The sequence below is a fragment of the Myotis daubentonii genome, chromosome 17 (genome assembly GCF_963259705.1).
Source record: "Myotis daubentonii chromosome 17, mMyoDau2.1, whole genome shotgun sequence".
NCBI classification, from domain to species: domain Eukaryota; kingdom Metazoa; phylum Chordata; class Mammalia; order Chiroptera; family Vespertilionidae; genus Myotis; species Myotis daubentonii.
The window spans coordinates 16,495,059-16,512,405 of NC_081856.1; the positions used below are offsets into that span (position 1 = coordinate 16,495,059).

The 17,347-nt window shown below is 37.5% G+C and overlaps 1 pseudogene; it reads right to left on the minus strand.

The window, feature by feature from the left end:
* Positions 1 to 15,202: 15,202 nt before the first annotated feature.
* LOC132219902 (SIN3-HDAC complex-associated factor-like) lies at positions 15,203 to 16,133 on the minus strand (annotated as a pseudogene).
* Between the last annotated feature and the right edge of the window lie 1,214 nt (positions 16,134 to 17,347).

Sequence of the window (17,347 nt, forward strand, 5' to 3'; positions counted from 1 at the left end):
CAGGATAAGAGGCTATTACAATGGTCTTGGGAGAATGGGATTGAGGAGAGATGAAAGTCTGAACTAGATAAATAGAACTAAAGAGGCCAGTTTATAGAACTATTTCTGAGAGGGAATTAGTGGAATACTTGAGCCATCTTGTACCAGCTTGCAGGAGTCAACTGTTACATATTCAGAATTTTGTGAGCTGTTTGTTAAACCATTGGTATCTTGGAATCAGCCATGGAAACTGGCCACAGAAATTAGCAAACTCTATAAATCAGGGCTTTTTGTTTTTCAGGAGCCAGTTTACCCACATGCCACTATGTAGAATTGACAGGATTTGATGACAAGTAATAAGGAACAAATAGGAGCTGTGAGGTGTTGTGGTGCCTGAAGCTTTTACAATTTAGGGATCCATCTTAAGAAAAAACAATATAGAACTCTGAATTCAAAATTAGGCATAAATAATGGACAGTAGGACTATTCCTGGAAGCCAGCAATAACTTAAAGCGGAAGTAACTGCAAACCACATAAAAATATTCCACTAAACCCAAACTAAATGGGTCCCCAACTCAGCTTCCTCTTAGCCAGACACTAACAGTGCCCACAACCATCCAACACCACATCACATGATGGGAAGTATGTCAGAGGAGAAGTCAAAGTGGAAAGAAACATCAGTCTGAGCCCACTGTGGTTAAAATGTCTTAGTTTTGCACATTTCACAAAAATATGTAACCATGTGAACCCCTTGCAAGGGCAACTCTCAGAACCTGGCCTGTGCAATCACAAGAATTTGAAACTTGAACTTTGTCAGTCAGTTTCATGGTGAAGTTGCCTCTAAGAGTGAGAGAGGTATCCAGGGAAACATGAAAGCTCAGAAGACTGGGGGATGGGAGAGAGGGCTGATTGTTTCATTTATTTATACTCCTATCTAGTCCCATAACAGATTCAGGATGGCTGTATGAATGGTGACTCTGCTATCCAAAGAAGAAACCCCGAGTATCCTGTGAAATCACAGAACTCTCTCTCTTATTCATGGAGGAAGCAAGCACTGTTCATATATCAGTGTCAACTGTTATCAAGAACCAACCTTCACTGATAACCTTGTCAACTCAACATCCCGGAGTCATTTTCTTTTTCTTTTTTAAATATGTTTTTATTAATTTCAGAGAGGAAGGGAGAGGAGAAAGAAACAGAAACATCAATGATGAGAGAGAATCACTGATTGGCTGCCTCCCGCATGTCCTACACTGGGGATCGAGCCCCCATCCCGGGCATGTGCCTTGACTGGGACTCGAACTGTGACCTCCTGATTCACAGGTTGACACTCAACCACTGAGCCACACTGGCCAGGCATCCGGAGTCATTTTCCAAAGCACACTGGCTTCTTCCTTCTGTGGGCCCTGGTGGAGAGCTGCCTGTTCTTCAGAAGTGATGCTCCTTGGAGGACGTCACAGTGAGGAAAGGTGAAATGAGTCTCGAACAAGCCAGAATAATCCATTCCAGACACATGTGTAATGCAGGGGAAACAGGTGCAAACAATTGAACCAGCTGTCAGCAAGCTATAGGGATCGCTTTTGATATCTTAATAGTTAGTTGATCCATGAGCCACGTTGGCAGCATCACTGTCATAGCTGACTGCACATCTGTAAACCTTTTCGAGTCTCTTCTGATGTCCGTGTGAGTCCGTGAAAAGCCTGACATCATGAGAGACTTAAATTGAGCATGATTGCTGCTGTTTCCGTTTTCCTGCCACAGAACCAGAGAGTTGACAAATGCCGATAATTGCTAATTTTTCACTACTGTTTGTCATGTGCCACACAAGGCAAGAGCAGAGAGATCCTCATTCCCTGAGAGCATCCTGTCATTGTTGGTTTGAGGGATTGCATAGCCTTTCTCTGTCCAATAAAGAAGCTTTTTGCCCAGTAGCCAGGTTAGGGAGTTTTTTAGTGTGCTTATATAGGCCTCTTCATCGCATCAACAGCGACAATATCCCATAATCAGCTGGCGAAAGATTTTAAATTGATGAATGTTTACATTAATAAAATGTCTTTATTCTCTCTATCCAAGAAAAATATCAGCAGCATAATTAATTCAATAAGTCACTAACCCCAATAAGGGGGTTGGAAATCAGTGACATTATCTGTAGTGACCCAATGGATCTAAGAGATTTATATAAAAATATGTATATAAAATTATTTTCCTGTAAGTATTATTAACTGAACACATTAGAAAAGAAGCTACTTTATTTTATTGGGTTCTTTGATTTCTGTTTAGATTTACGATTACATTTACCATGGTAACATTTTTAGAATTTTAATTTGGAGAATGCAACATATTTTAATGGAAATTCAGATCTAGGTAAAAATTTAGGCTGTTCCTACTCAGTTTGTAACCTTGGGTAAGCATTAGTTTCTGCAACTATAAAATAGGAATAATGATATCTGAAACTGTTGTGAAGACGGTGAGAACATATTTAAAGAACTTGGCCAGTACCTGATGCATAGTAGAGGCTCAATAATGTTAGCTAAGGAAAGCACGTAGAAAATTCATATTTCACTCACTCTATTGAAGTTATTTTTTCTTGCTTGTTTCATTTCAAAAGAATGGAAACAATTACTTAAAACTGTAGACTGGTTACTAGGAAAACATCATAATCATGTCCTAACAATTTGAGATAGGTGAGTGCAGAAATTTCTCTTAAGTCTCTACCTCTTACACATTATTTTCCCTGAACTGTTTTCATTTGAAAACTGGTGAACTCACTTAATTCCACCTCATTATTTTTGGTGTTTTATCAAAAAAGAAGATGTCATATTTCATATCCTCTCCAAGAAAAATCTCTAGCTGTTCAAAATTTAACAACCTTCATTTTTTTGCTAATGCCAAAAAATAAAAAATTTCTGGTAAGTAGTATTGCTTTTCAAGCTATTATTCATGCCTGAACAAAAAAATCTTAATAAAATTTAATATAGGAACATAATTTATTGTAAATATGTTTTTATGGTAGAATCTATATTTTCATTATTCAATAAGTCTCATAATTTCACAATATTTTTAGACAAAATTGTGTTTTTCATTAATCTTTCATAATAAGATTCCACTTTAGGGAGTCTAATGAATATAATTTAATTGGTGAAAAATACATGTATTATTAAAAATGGATATTAAATAATTATTATTAAAATATCACATTTTAAAACTTACCAAGATATCAATCATCTTTATTTTTATTCTCTTTAAAATACCTATAGCAGCCATAAAGTATAATTGTTGCCCAATTGGCATTACACATACTGTTGCTGATAGCAGCAGAGATTTTATAAGTGACTAGATCAAGGACTTCCACACAAAAAAATTATGCCCATGATGTAGATAATGATGAGTTTATAAACTCCAAGATCTCTCAAACAAATCTCAACATCTGTGCAGCATTTTAACAATTCTGACAGCCCTAGGTAAAACAAGAAAGAAAAGTTTGTTTTAAATGATTAGAAGGGGGTTCTAATATATGGTGACAGGAGAAGGTTTGACTTTGGGTGGTGTTACAGTGCAAAATGCAAATCTTATAACATAGAAACCCACACCTGAAACCTGTATGTTCATGTTGACCAATGTCACCCCAATAAGTTTAATTAAACATGATCTCAACACTTTCCTTTTAAAAATAATTTTTATTGGTTTTAGAGAGGAAGAGAGAGGGAGAGAGAGATAGAAACATCAATGATGAAAGAGAAGTATTGATTGGCTGCCCCCTGCACGCCCCCTACTGGGGACTGAGCCTGAAATCCAGGCATGTGCCCTGATCAGGAATCCAACCATGATCTTCTGGCTCATAGGTCGACACTCAACCACTGAGCCATGCCAGCCAAGCACTTTCCATTTTCTAATATTCCTTTATCCCAATCCTGGTGTCCCTCTACTATGAGCTAGGTGCAGTCATGGTCACTTTGCATACTGTGGACACACTGCATACTGATAAGTTCCCTGCCCTCATGGAGCAGGCAGCCTACTGAGGAAGACAGCTAGTAATCAAATCACTGTGATATGGGCAGGAAAATAAGAGAATAGTTCCCTGAGGAAGTGAAAGGCAAGATGAGGAGTTAACTAGGGCATGTGCAAGACACTCTTCCCAGGTGCTAAAGAACTGCTCTAAAATACTTTAGAGCATATCAGTGAACGAATGGATACTCCACCAGACCTGACATTCAATATTATTTCTTCTTCCTTTCTTTTTCCACCTTCCCCTAATCAAACCATTTGTTGCTACAATGTTTTGCCCTTAGCAGGCAAAAAGAACTGATATTAACAGAGCAAATGCAAAAAACATTCACCTTAACATATGCATGACCAATAATAGGGTGAGGAACTATCATTTATTGAGCTTCTGTGCCATACCTGGAACTCTGCTGAATGCTTTCACATGTTAGCTCACTTAATCTTCAAAAAAAACTTGTAAGATATATAGTGTTGTCTTTTTCACCAGATAAAGAAACTGAGGTTCAAGGAATTAAGTAACTTACTCAAAATAAGACAGATTGTAAATAGCAGAGAGGAAATTCAGTGTCTGACTCTAGTCCAAGTCCTTGTTACAGTACCAACCATGCTTCCACTGTAACGATCCCACAATCTGTTTGGATATCAGCTCTTAAATGCCTCTGATAGTGGGGAAGGGCACATAAGAAGAACAGAGCCACAGGTGTTTAATAATTATTCACCTTAACAATAGATAAGAAGTTTTCTTACAGGCCTTAGGAAACTGGAGGATGAGACAAGGCTGTAAAAAGACAAGATGCCTCGATGGGTCCATGACTCAGAAAAAAAATACATTTTGAGAACTGACCAAGGACAGGACACACTCTGATTTGGTTGCTGTGTCCGGGCCCTGACCCCCTCCGGGAGTTTTTCTCAGGAACACTGACCATTCTCCTGTCCCAGGAATGGGCTGAGCTGTTTGTAACATCATAGAAGATTAGTCACCTTGTTATGGGACTTTTAGCTCCTGTAGGCTGGAATGCAGACCCTCCCCTCCCCTTTTCATGTTACACTTGCAGCTCGCAGCTATCTTCTCCCTTATGTATATAATCAGCCAACTGGTGAGGGGGATCAGAGGAGAATTTCCAGGTGACTGACTGCTCTCCCCATACTGCCGGCATTATTGGAATAAACACTCATATATGATTCAACCCTGTCTCTGCTTAATTTGGCTCAAGTGGTGACAGGGAGCCTTGGACCCATTGTGTCCAATTTCACCTCTAGTTTTATTATAACCAAATGATCAAATCTGAGACCTATATTGTTCCCTTTACAGGAGCTCTGTAACACTCCTTGGCTCTGCCTGAGGACAACTGAGTTGCTCCCCAGTGGTATGAACTATCTTATATTCCAGTCCAGGAACTAAATTTTATCTATTCCTTTATCTATGACTTGGTTCCCAGATCCAATTCCCTTGCACGCTGTACATAAAAGACAGTAAGTATTTATTGAGCACCTACTATGCATCAAGTGCTACAATATCTATATAGATAAAAGCCTAATATGCAAAATGTTCCCTTGGGAGTTTGACAGACCAGGAGTTCAATTGCTCTCTATGACGTGCGCTGACCACCAGGGGGTAGCGCGGAATGAAGGAAGGCCCCGGCCGGCAGCCGGCAGCCACTAGGAACCCTACCCATGCACGAATTTCATGCACTGGGCCTCTAATATAAAGATAAAACTGAGTTTCTGATCTCAAATACAATTTACTTATAAACAGATTATTTTAATATCATGTGATACACGTTATGTGTAGGTAAACAAATGAGCTATGAAAACACAGGGTAGGGCCATCTAATCCAGAAATTTTACCCAGACATGAAGACAGAGGAGGTGAAAAATACTCCTGCATCTTGAAGGACAATAAAACAGCCCTAACCAGATTGGCTCAGTGGATAGAGCGTTGGCCTGCAGACTGAAGGGTCCCAGGTTCAATTCCGGTCAAGGGCATGTTCCCCAGTAGGGAGTGTGCAGGAGGCAGCTGAATCGATGTTTCTCTCTCATCGATGTTTCTAACTCTATATCCCTCTCCCTCTCCCTTCCTCTCTGTAAAAAGTCAATAAAATATATTTTTAGAAAAACACACACACGCACACACACAAAAACCACACAAAGGGCTTTCCAGACAGGAGGACCAACATGAGCTCAAGCACACAGACCAGAAATAGCACAGTGTGAACTACAAGTAGCCCATTTTGCTGAGAATCAAGAGTGTGAGGAGATGAGTTCACAGGCAAAAACCAGATAATAAAAACCGTTGTATGACTTGGTAAGCATAAACTTTGTCCTGTAGGCAATGGAAGCCATTGGAAGGTTTGAAACAAGGTAAGAAATATGGCAGTGTGGAAGATTGATTAGTGAGAGCCTAGACTGGAAACATAGGTAGAGGCTATTACCATAGTGCAGGTGCAAAGTAATAAAGACTTAAAAGGAGAAAGTGGTGGGGATTTAGATAAAAACAAAGATTCAATAAATCTTCAGAACAGGGATTCTTAAACCCTGCTTGCACAATATAATCCCCTGGTTCCATACAGACCTGCTGAGTCAGAAGCTCTGGGGGCAAGGACAGGAACTTTTCTAAAAGTCACAGATTCTGATGAACACCTATATTTCTGAGCTGTTTGAGAGCAGGGATTAGCAAACTACAGCCATGGACCAAATCTGACCCACTGCCTATTTCAGTACAGTCTATGAGCTAAGAATGGTGTTTACATTTTTTTAATGACAGGAAAAAAAAATCAAGAACATTTCATGACACATGAAAATTATTTTAAATTGAAATATCCATGTCCATAAATAAAGTTTTATTGGAACACAGTCACACTCCTTTGTTTACATCTTGTCTGTGGCTGCTGTCCTGCCACAGTGGCAGAGTTGAGTCATAGCAGCAAAGACCATATTTACTATCTAGTCCCTTCCAGGAAAAGTTGCCAACTCCTGCTCCAGGGCAGTGGTTTTCATTCTTGGCTGCACATTGCCATTGTCTGCATTTGCCAAGTCTGATCTCTGGGGGTAGAACCCGGGCATCAGTATTTTTTAAAACTCCCTGGTGAGTTTCAACCCATGCAGCCAATGATGAGAACCACCAATTTAGATGGTTATATTGAAAGAACTTAGTGATTAATTAGATATGACTGGTGAAGAAAAGAAAGATTATATAAATTTAAAAACACATTTTTGAAGATTTTAGTTGTTATGAGCCTCTTGAAAGCAAACGATGAAACTCTTCTATATTCCCAGTACCTAGCATTGTATCTGATGCAGTAAAGGTGCTCAGTAAAAATTTTCTCTATGAATGCACAAATTAATTAATTGTTCTTCATTGAACCAGTCTACATCCAAGGCACTGGGGATATAGTCTATATTCATTTCAACACCACAGAAAACTTTTGAAAAATGGACCTTAGCCACTTACACAAAAATATAGGTTTAACTTGACTAAGACCTCCAGAGATTTACTTAGTAATGTTCCAAAGAATTAATAGAAAATTATGCATAAGAGTACAAAACAATCATTATTAAAAGTCAATTTTCAGTTACTGAATTTTATGAAACAATAATGTCCTTTTAACTCTGGCACAAATAATTTTTATAACTATTTTTACTATTTAAACTAATTCAAATAGTCAAATCAGATCAGGTTATATCAGAATATTACTGTTTTTGGCCAATAGCCTTTGCACAACTTACAGAGCAAAGAATAAATATGATGTGATAATTTAAATAAGTGATAAAGATCAAAACATATTAAAGTTAGAATATAAGGAAAAATTATTATGTGGTGTCTAAAGAAGGCCTAGGTATCAGTCATAGACAGTTAACCATTTCTATATTGTATAAGAATTTATAATAGTTTAATTATGTCCCCTTCCAACTCTGCTATGCTCATCAATATTTTCTACCTTTCCTCAGTGTACATATGCTGTTTTGGAGATAGGAAGAGGGGGGGAGGTGAGAGGGAGTGAGGAATTCTAAATATATGGTACATCAAGCTATAGAAAGTCCTTAGTTATGGCAATGAGTACGGTTTCAGTCCGTACTGTCATAAAGGCATATCTGAATTTTGCAAAAGCAATCTACAATAGAAAGTCTATTCTATTCTATCACTATTAACTGTTTTTAACTGCACAGCCTTTTATACAAAACAGCATAATAACAATGTTTTGAGCAAAGACCTAAGATTACTGACTCCTTGAGAAAATATTTATCAGTCCACAGGGATTGGTAGAGATGAAACCGCCCATGGAATTTCCAACAGAATCCTTCTAGGTCCCTAGCATGCAAGAGCATAGTTATAAAACATGATTTTCATAGGAAATGGTGACTAAAATACATTAGCATTTTTCACATTTCCAATTTTAAATGTCGTATATGATTCTGGAAAAGGTAAAGCTATAAGATCACAGATCCTTGGTTGCTGGGGTTGGAGATGGGAAAGGATTCACTATCAAGGAACAGTCCAAGGAAAATCTGGTGGGTAATAGAACCATATTTTAATGGTGGTAGTAGTTTTGCATTTGTCAAAACTAATGTAACTGTGCACCAAAAAGAGTGTATTACCTTTATACTGTGTTATAATTATTTCTGTGTTAAATATTTTGGGTGTTTGTGTGTCTGATATGTTCTACTTCAGTCTTCCTAGGTTTTTCTTCCCCTACATTTATGGTTTACTGATGTACTAGGAATCTAGCTCAGTTTCTACCACTCGCAGTAAGAGTCTTTAAGTTAAAATTAAATAATGGGTTTTTTATCTTGACTATCTCATATTATGACAAGGGCTAGTTTAACTAAAGAGTTTCAGTCAGACTTTAGAATGCAGAAACTCAAATAGAAATAAATTACAGAAGAGCAGTCAGCAATATAATTAAACTTCACTGAACTCCATATATATCCTTCAATGGAGTATACTGACCTTGCATCCTCATGGAAAGTTATATTTTTAACTAATTGTTATGATGTATAGATTTCCTTATGAGTCATCCTGTTGGCAGATGTTAACTATTTTTGAATACTCAGAAATCCACTAGATTAAGAATAACTATCCAGCGGATATAAAGTTTGTCAAATTAAAAATGATCTCTAATATTATTCATACAACTGCATGATGCTTTTTCTTTGAGGAGACATACAGTATTAAAATTCTTTATATAAAAAAATACACAATACATATCCTGCTCTATAGAAGTTGATTTTATACCAATACCAAGGGATTTTGATGACACAAGAATATTATCACACTAAGGCAGGCCATATGGTCAACTAGCACAGAGCAATTATTTCTGCTATAAATGGAAACATTTCCCACTTAAGGATTTCACAGTCCTGAAAATCCCTGGTTGTAAGTATGGTCTCATAAACAGACTAATGAGCAAACCCAAATGTGTGAAATAGGGGGTAATCTGTGTACTGGGATGAGAGAGAGGGAAAACTTCTGCTGTGATATAAGGCAGAGGACAAACAGAAACTCTCTAGACCAGAGGTCCTCAAACTTTTTAAACAGGGGGACAGTTCACTGTCCCTCAGACATTCCACACATACGCACTGCGGTTCCGGGCAAGTCGGCTGCTAAGCAGGACAGGCAGTGGCGGCAAAAACACCCGGCGGGCCGGAAAAATGTTTTCGGCGGGCCGCATGTGGCCCACGGGCCATAGTTTGAGGACCCCTGCTCTAGACACTAAATATTACTAAAAGTAGCATAATGTACATTTATATTCGTGTCCTCTCTAATACAGAAGTCTGATTTTGTCATTCTCAGTTCATTTGGTTTGGATGAGACTGACATTAACCCAGCTTGAAGGATAGAGAGGCATGTGACTCAGGACAGACCAACCAGACTCCATAAAACTCAATTCTTATATTTTCGTTGGAACTATTGGGGGGGAAAAAAAACCATGCTCTTCCACCTGAATTGTTGGCAAAAGAAGACATAAACCTAGAACTACCGACAACCATTCTATCACCATGAGGGAAGAGCCTGCTCAAAAATTGAGCCAATACAGATAAAACAAAGCCAAAAAAGAAAGCTCTTACCTGCTGACATCATTTGAGTTCCTGGATCACACTTATGTCTGAAGCCATAGGCTTTTCAGATACGGAATCAAGCCTGGCTGGCATGGTTCAGTGATTGAGAGTTGACCTATGAACCAGGAAGTCACGGTTGGATTCCCAATCAGGGCACATGCCTGGGCCGTGGGCCCGATCCCCAGTGTGGGGCGTGCAAGGGGCAGCCAATCGATTATTCCCTTTCATCATTGATGTTTCTATCTCTCTCTCCCCCTCTCCTTTCCTCTCTGAAATAAATAAAAGTATATTTTGAAAAAAAGATATGGATTCAATACATCTTTCTTTTCCTTCAGCCAGTTATCAACTAAAAGAAAGTCCTTCCTAGGAAGAGATATCCTAAAGAATTAGACTAAGCCCTAACTGGTTTGGCTCAATGGATGGAGCGTCAGCCTGCGGACTCAAGGGTTCCAGGTTTGATTCCGGTCAAGGGCATGTACCTTGGTTGCGGGCACATACCTGGTGGGGAGTGTGCAAGAGGCGGCTGATCGATGTTTCTCTCTCATCGATGTTTCTAACTATCCCTCTCCCTTCCTCTCTGTAAGAAATCAATAAAATATATTTTTTTAAAAAAGAATTAGACTAAGATGCACTCATGGTTCACACTTCTCAGTTGGTGAGAAGATTCAGTTACTACAGTCACATAGCTCATGTTTTAATCTTAAAAGATCCCTTTCTGTTTGCAATATGGAGAGTCTCTAGCAAGCATCATGATTCTGTGTTAGGATGTTATTGTTTATTTCTTAACTTTGGTATATTTTTATTTATTGTAAATACATTAGAGTATTCAAGATTTTCCCCATTCATAGGAATCTCTGGTAGAGAGTACATTTCTTTACTAATTAAGAGAAATATTTATATGAACAGAAATATCAGGATAGAACATTATAAACTTTCATAGGTTATTTACTGATGTATAGGTCATAAATATTAATAAGAAAGAAATTAAATTAAAAAGTCATGAAATCAGTTATCTTTTTATCCTCATCACCCAGCTCGGTATCTGGAACTTTATATATTTGTTGACTAAATAAGTGTATGAATGAATAAAGAAAGAAAGAAATGAATGAAAACATTATTGGAAAATCATTACCTAACATCTAACTCTTGGATTTTTCCTATATAACATTATTATTTTGTTGATTCCGCTTCTCTGCTAAAGTGTAAGGCAAAAATTGCAACTTGGCCGAAACCGGTTTGGCTCAGTGGATAGAGCGTCGGCTTGCGGACTGAAAGGTCCCAGGTTCGATTCCGGTCAAGGGCATGTACCTGGGTTGCGGGCACATCCCCAGTAGGAGATGTGCAGGAGGCAGCTGATCGATGTTTCTCTCTCGTCAATGTTTCTAACTATCTCTCCCTTCCTCTCTGTAAAAAATCAATAAAATATATTTTTTTAAAAAAATTGCAACTTGGAATCATTGTATGTTATCAGTATAAATCTGAAGAATACACTAACACTTTTACAAATAATCCTCTCTTGCTTTCAGGAGATTTTGCAAATGACACACTTCTCATTGCCAGTAGAGAAACAAAAATGTCCCCCTTATTTTCCTTTTCTTTTGTTACTAAGGCTTTTAGCAAAGGAAAGTGAGTGATAAAGTCACATGGCCTAGATTCCATTTGGAATGTTTTAGTAAATATGAGTTTCTAATTTATTTCAATCTTTTTGCAGACTTGGAAAATATGCAATATCCACATAGTTGCCATAGAAAGGAAACTTACTCAGATTATTCTAGTCATTCGTTATGAATCTCCACAATAAACTGTCAATGTAAACACTACCATCAACTTTTCAAAAATGAATCAATTGAGAATTGAGGTGGATTATTGACCCTTATACAGCAAATTACCGGGCCTAGAGCACAAAGCACCTGGCTTCCATATTTACGAGACCACAAAATCATGGCTGTATTCCAAACCACAAAGACAAGAAATAACACAAAAGTCCCACCAATAGAACAGGCTCTTAGAGGACTCTTTTCCCTCTGGCAATGTCTGGGTTGATGTCCGTCTGACTCTTCCCTGACTCTTCTAGTGCTACAATATATGCGACCAGATTCTCTCAAACACGGACATGTGGTCACTTTTAAACTCAGTCATTAATACTACTCCCATGAAATTGTATTCAGATTATGAACCTACTGGGAAGGTTCTGATTTCTCTCTGGTACCTGACACATTTGTAGCATTGGTCAGTGCAAAGTATTAATGAAAGTATCACAACTATCAGAAAGGAAAGAAAATATGGTCTTATCTTTTTCTGTAGGAACTCTGTATCTTGGAAAATATACTAGTTAATTCTCACAATAACCTTGCAAAAGATATTGACAGATTTGTCTTACTGAAAGAATAAAGAAACAAAAGTTACTATGCCTCCTGAGTCACAGAACTTAGAACTGAAAGAAATCCTAAAAATTAGCAATCTGAGGCTTATATCATGTATCATTTTTATTTCTATTATGTACTAAGCACTGCACTAGGAGTTGAGGATAAAACAAAGAGAGACCTGAAAATTGGGGACTATGAGGTTACATGACTTATCTAAGACTGCTCAGCTACATTGAGGCAGACATGGTCCATCTCTCAGGCCACTGCCTCTATTTCCAGATCACATTAGCCTAAGGTTCCAGAATAAGGTTGTGGATTTCTCATATCAAAGACCTATTCTATCCCACCTAACATGTTGTGTCTTTACTAGTACCTCTAATCTGATATGCAAAACTGATTACTCTTAAAATATAGTTTTTAAGGTTTTTATTAACTGATCATATATTAACCTGAAATAGGTAGAAAAGGGTTTCAAATATCTTTTTTGGAGACAGCAAGATATAGTGGAAAGAATGAAGACTTGGGATCAAGATGGACCTATTTATTAGCCTAGGGAAACTCATTTAACCTCTGTGACACTTGGTTTCTTTGTTTTTTTAAGTATACAACAGAAATGATAATGCCTACCTTACAAGGGTGTTGTGAGGTTAAAAATAATGCTATAAAATAAAAACATTTATTGGACTTACCCTAACTTATACTTAGGATAAGTCCAATAAATAGTAACTATTATTTTTTATTTCTTTAAATATCACACTCCAGTATTAGAAGAAATTGTTCTATTTTTGGTATGCAAGTTTTCTTTCCATTATTCCATTGGTCTGAGACAAGGAAATTCTGCATCAAGTCTTTAATCATTCTAATAAATTATGCTCCCAAGCTCAGTAGTCATTCTTCTAGCTAGCTAACTGCTCATCCTCTAATTGCCTGCCCACAACTCCACACATTATAATATATGTAACTCTCTGGTCAAGATGCCACTGTACCCACATTCACTTCCTTTCCCCACTCCCATATTTTGGCTTTTCCCGTTAACCTCTCTGGTTTATTTTCAAGTAGATACAGCAGGAAGTGACTAAGCATTTTGTAGGCAATGCAAATAGCAGAAAGAGTATAGACTTCAGAGACAAATCAGGTTCCAATCTTAGCTCCTCCACTTTGGAATTTCAATCCAGATGGGTGAACTTAGACAAGTACCTTGGTCTCTTGAGTCTCAGTTTTCCTTCTCTGTAAAATGGAGGTGATATACTTCATAACATTGTGTAGGTTAATGAGACCATATACATGCAAAGCATCTAGCACAAAGAAACTCTCAAGAAATAGAAACAATTATTATTATGAAGAGTATTTTATCTGTTCCTTCTCAAGTGAAATTGTCAGATATTTTACTTTGACTATGTCAAGCTCTCTTATAGAGTAGAATAGGACCTTATTTTTTTTATCACAGACAACCTGAATATTTTCCTGAAACCTACATGCAAAGAAGAACCCTAACTAGCATCACTGACCTCACAGGACTTTGACTGCAGCTAACATTTTATCATGCTTGATAATTCAAGTGCCTAAATTCAGACTCTCATTTTTAGAAACAAACGAATGTGTATTATGTAAAGGTTCATAGACACCTTACTTTCAGAAGAACAGGCCAGATTTCAATATGAAGAAGGCAGTAACTTTTTCTTCTGTTACCTCTTTCATGAAGTACTTTAACCATAACATATGACATTGCTTTATCAGCAATCCCTGCTCTGCCCCACTGGTTTAAACTATTGAAATTGGATAAAGACTTTTCAGAAAAACTGCAGTGAATCACCTGGGCTCAACTTCTCACACCATTACAAGTGCTAACTTACTTTATTTTTCAATTTGTTTAGTGTTTTGTTTTTGTTTTTTTGAGGGGTTTTTTTGAGCTTTTATTAAAAAGTACCATTAGGTATGTCTATGGAAAAGATAAAAAGATTACAAAGGGAGCTGTTAAACAAAATCTTCGTCAATCTAAGTAGTATCAAATGAAATGCACAATTAAAGGCCACAAAATATTAAGTATCAGTTTATTTAAATTTCTAAAAGATGTAAAAATAGACAACTTTTCTTTGTAATAGAAAGAGCATTAAGATGTAGGGTCACACGACCTAGTCCAGTGTGAAATTCAGAAACTCCTGTAATCCCTCTGGACCTCCAGTTCCTCATGTGTAAAAGAGCCAGAATATTACTTGTTCTTCCTAACCTTCAGAAAGTATAATTGAGAAGCAAATGGTCTTGATTTAAAATATAAATTCTTTAAGTGTGGCCAACATTAAAATAGTAAATTCATTATGGTAACTAGAACACTATAGTTCAGGATAATAATTAGAAAGGAAATGGCAACATGCAGTAATTTGCCAAATATTAATATAAAGAAAAAACAGAAGTAGGGTTTCTTTAGTTGAAAAGGAGAAATAGGACTTCTATTCTTAACTAAAATGATGTCTCTATAATAGCTTTTGAATATTGTTAAAAATATCACCAGAGACCAAAATGCAAGATAAATTTCTATATTTCAGAAAACCTACTTGAATACACTTTAAAACAAGAGTACAACAACATAGAATATACTTCAAATGTTGAATATACAAACTATTATAGTTCAAATTTGAACACTGGTACTTTCCTCTTAAACTTCAAAAAAAAAAGGGGGGAAATAAAGAAAGAAAACTCCAGGTATTAAGAATTACATGACAAAAATTTATGCTGAGCCTTAACTTCCACTTAAATATTATGTACACGTCTGTTTTTCCTTTTAGTAAGCTAGACACTGGCTTCAGAGTTGGTGGGACTTGTGGAAGAGGAAGAAAAAATAACCCATTCGGAACTATTCTAGAAATTGTCTTTTGGCAGAAGAGCAGGTATCCAAGTGAAAAACAGGGAGGTCATTTTGTTGCTGTGTTTTGGGTGTTTTTTTTCTAAAATTTCAATCATTTCCTGTTCCCCTTCTACATACACCTCAGTCACCACTCCTGGGTGGAGATGGGCAGAGGCTCTGGGCTGGGCTCCTCCGGCTTCTCAGCAGCCAGCCGCCTTCTTGTTGCTGCAGCAAGGTTTGAAGAGGTGCGTGTCAATGAGGACTTCCCCAAACCAGCCTTTATAGATAATCCCCCAACATATTTTCTGTCTTTTCCAGTATGTGAGATCTAAAAAGGCTGGAGCCCGAAGCCACCTCTGTATCTGAGCCATCATCTGACTGGTTACTGTAACAAGGAGACTGAGCTGGGGAGGCACTTGAGGTGATACTGTGAGCATCAGAATTATGACATTTAAATTCCTTCTGTAGTTTGCTGATCTGGCTGCTTTTTATCCTGTTTCCAGATAGAGTTTTCACTTTCTTTGGTTTCAGTGTAGTCTTCAGGCTGGGTCCTGCCCTTGCATCTACCACGTGATTCCAGTGTTGTTGTTTTTTATCCTGCTGGCAATTTCTTATTACAGATGTCTCCTGAACGTGTCTCATGCAACCCAAAACAGCTCTGGAAATCCTTCTCATAGCGTTTACTGCACGTGAATCGAGAACTGGAGGACTTAGCTCTGCAAATACAGCAGCCTTCTATACTTCGGTACATCTTTGGCTTGTGAAAACCAAACATCTTTTTTTCTAGGCAATAGTCTTCCCAAAACAGCCATTCCACGCGCAGTAACGTCTCGAGGCGTGGAGTGCACGCCAGGCCAGCCCCTCCGCCACTCGCTCCCTCCTCCTCAACTGCCTTGTCTAGCAATTTGTTTAGTTTTGAGACAGTGAAATTCATAGCTTTGCACTGGCACTTTAAGCTCTGACTTTATGATACTAATAGATTATTATTATTAACATAAACAACAGATTTTTTTAAAGCAGTCAATACAAATGAAAGATTCTGTTGCCAATCCAAAAGACAAATTCTTCCTTGGGGAAAATTCTTCACTCCTTTAAGCAAACTCTTTCTACCAGCAGAAAAAGTAACGGGCATTCCTCCTCCTGCCAAATTATGAATTTCAAAACCTGAACAAATATGAGAATAGAGGCCCTTTGATACATAACAACTGTCTTGTGAAAAAGGAAACAGAAAATGTTAGGATGTCCCACTGTCTAATGAGAATTATTCACAGGAGATATTATGGTTTCTTGCCTGGACGATGGTCACTTCAAACCAAAAGGGTTGAAGTAAGCTTGGTTGGGTAATTTCCGATGAATTTCTTTTGAATGTTTTTTGATAAAACATGGTGTCAGGGTAAAAACTTTAAGATGTGGAAAGGTTATTCTGGAGATCATCCACCCTGGGTAATGTGGTATCTAGAGACCTGATAAGGTTAATCCAAATTATCTGGAGATTACCCCTGAGACAGCAAATGGTTCCATAAACATCACCACTACTCTCCCAAGCAGAGAAATTATATGCTTCACTTTTGTTAGCATTTTCAAGGAGACTAAACCTGAAAATGTCAGTGAAATGAAGACCTGGGTTTATAGGCAGAGCTGTCACTGGACCACTGAATTATGAGGCTAGCTTTTCAGTAGCCGCCAAGTTATAAGTCAAGTGTTTCTAGGTCAACTTTCCCCTCTCACAAAACCCATGATGAAATTTCAAAGGTTTTTATGTGAAGTTTTCGTAACTTAGGTTGGCTTGAAAAAGGCAGGGCAAAATGTGAAATTTCATTATCTTTGTCCATTGTTTTCTGCCCTTTTTGCTGCAATGCTTGTACGATCTTACATGGATAATCAATTATTTTGGGGCACAGGGGGGAAGCAGGGTGAAAAGGCTAACAGGATAAAACATTTAGGGCATTTGCCACACAGTATTCAAGAACTAAATAACTTCTTTTTCCTCTTACATTGTAATACTTTTAACTTATAAGCTATTTAAAACTAAGTTGAAATAGTTTACATTTTTTCAGAATTATCATACGTGTTATATAAGATTATATGCAGTATATGGAAA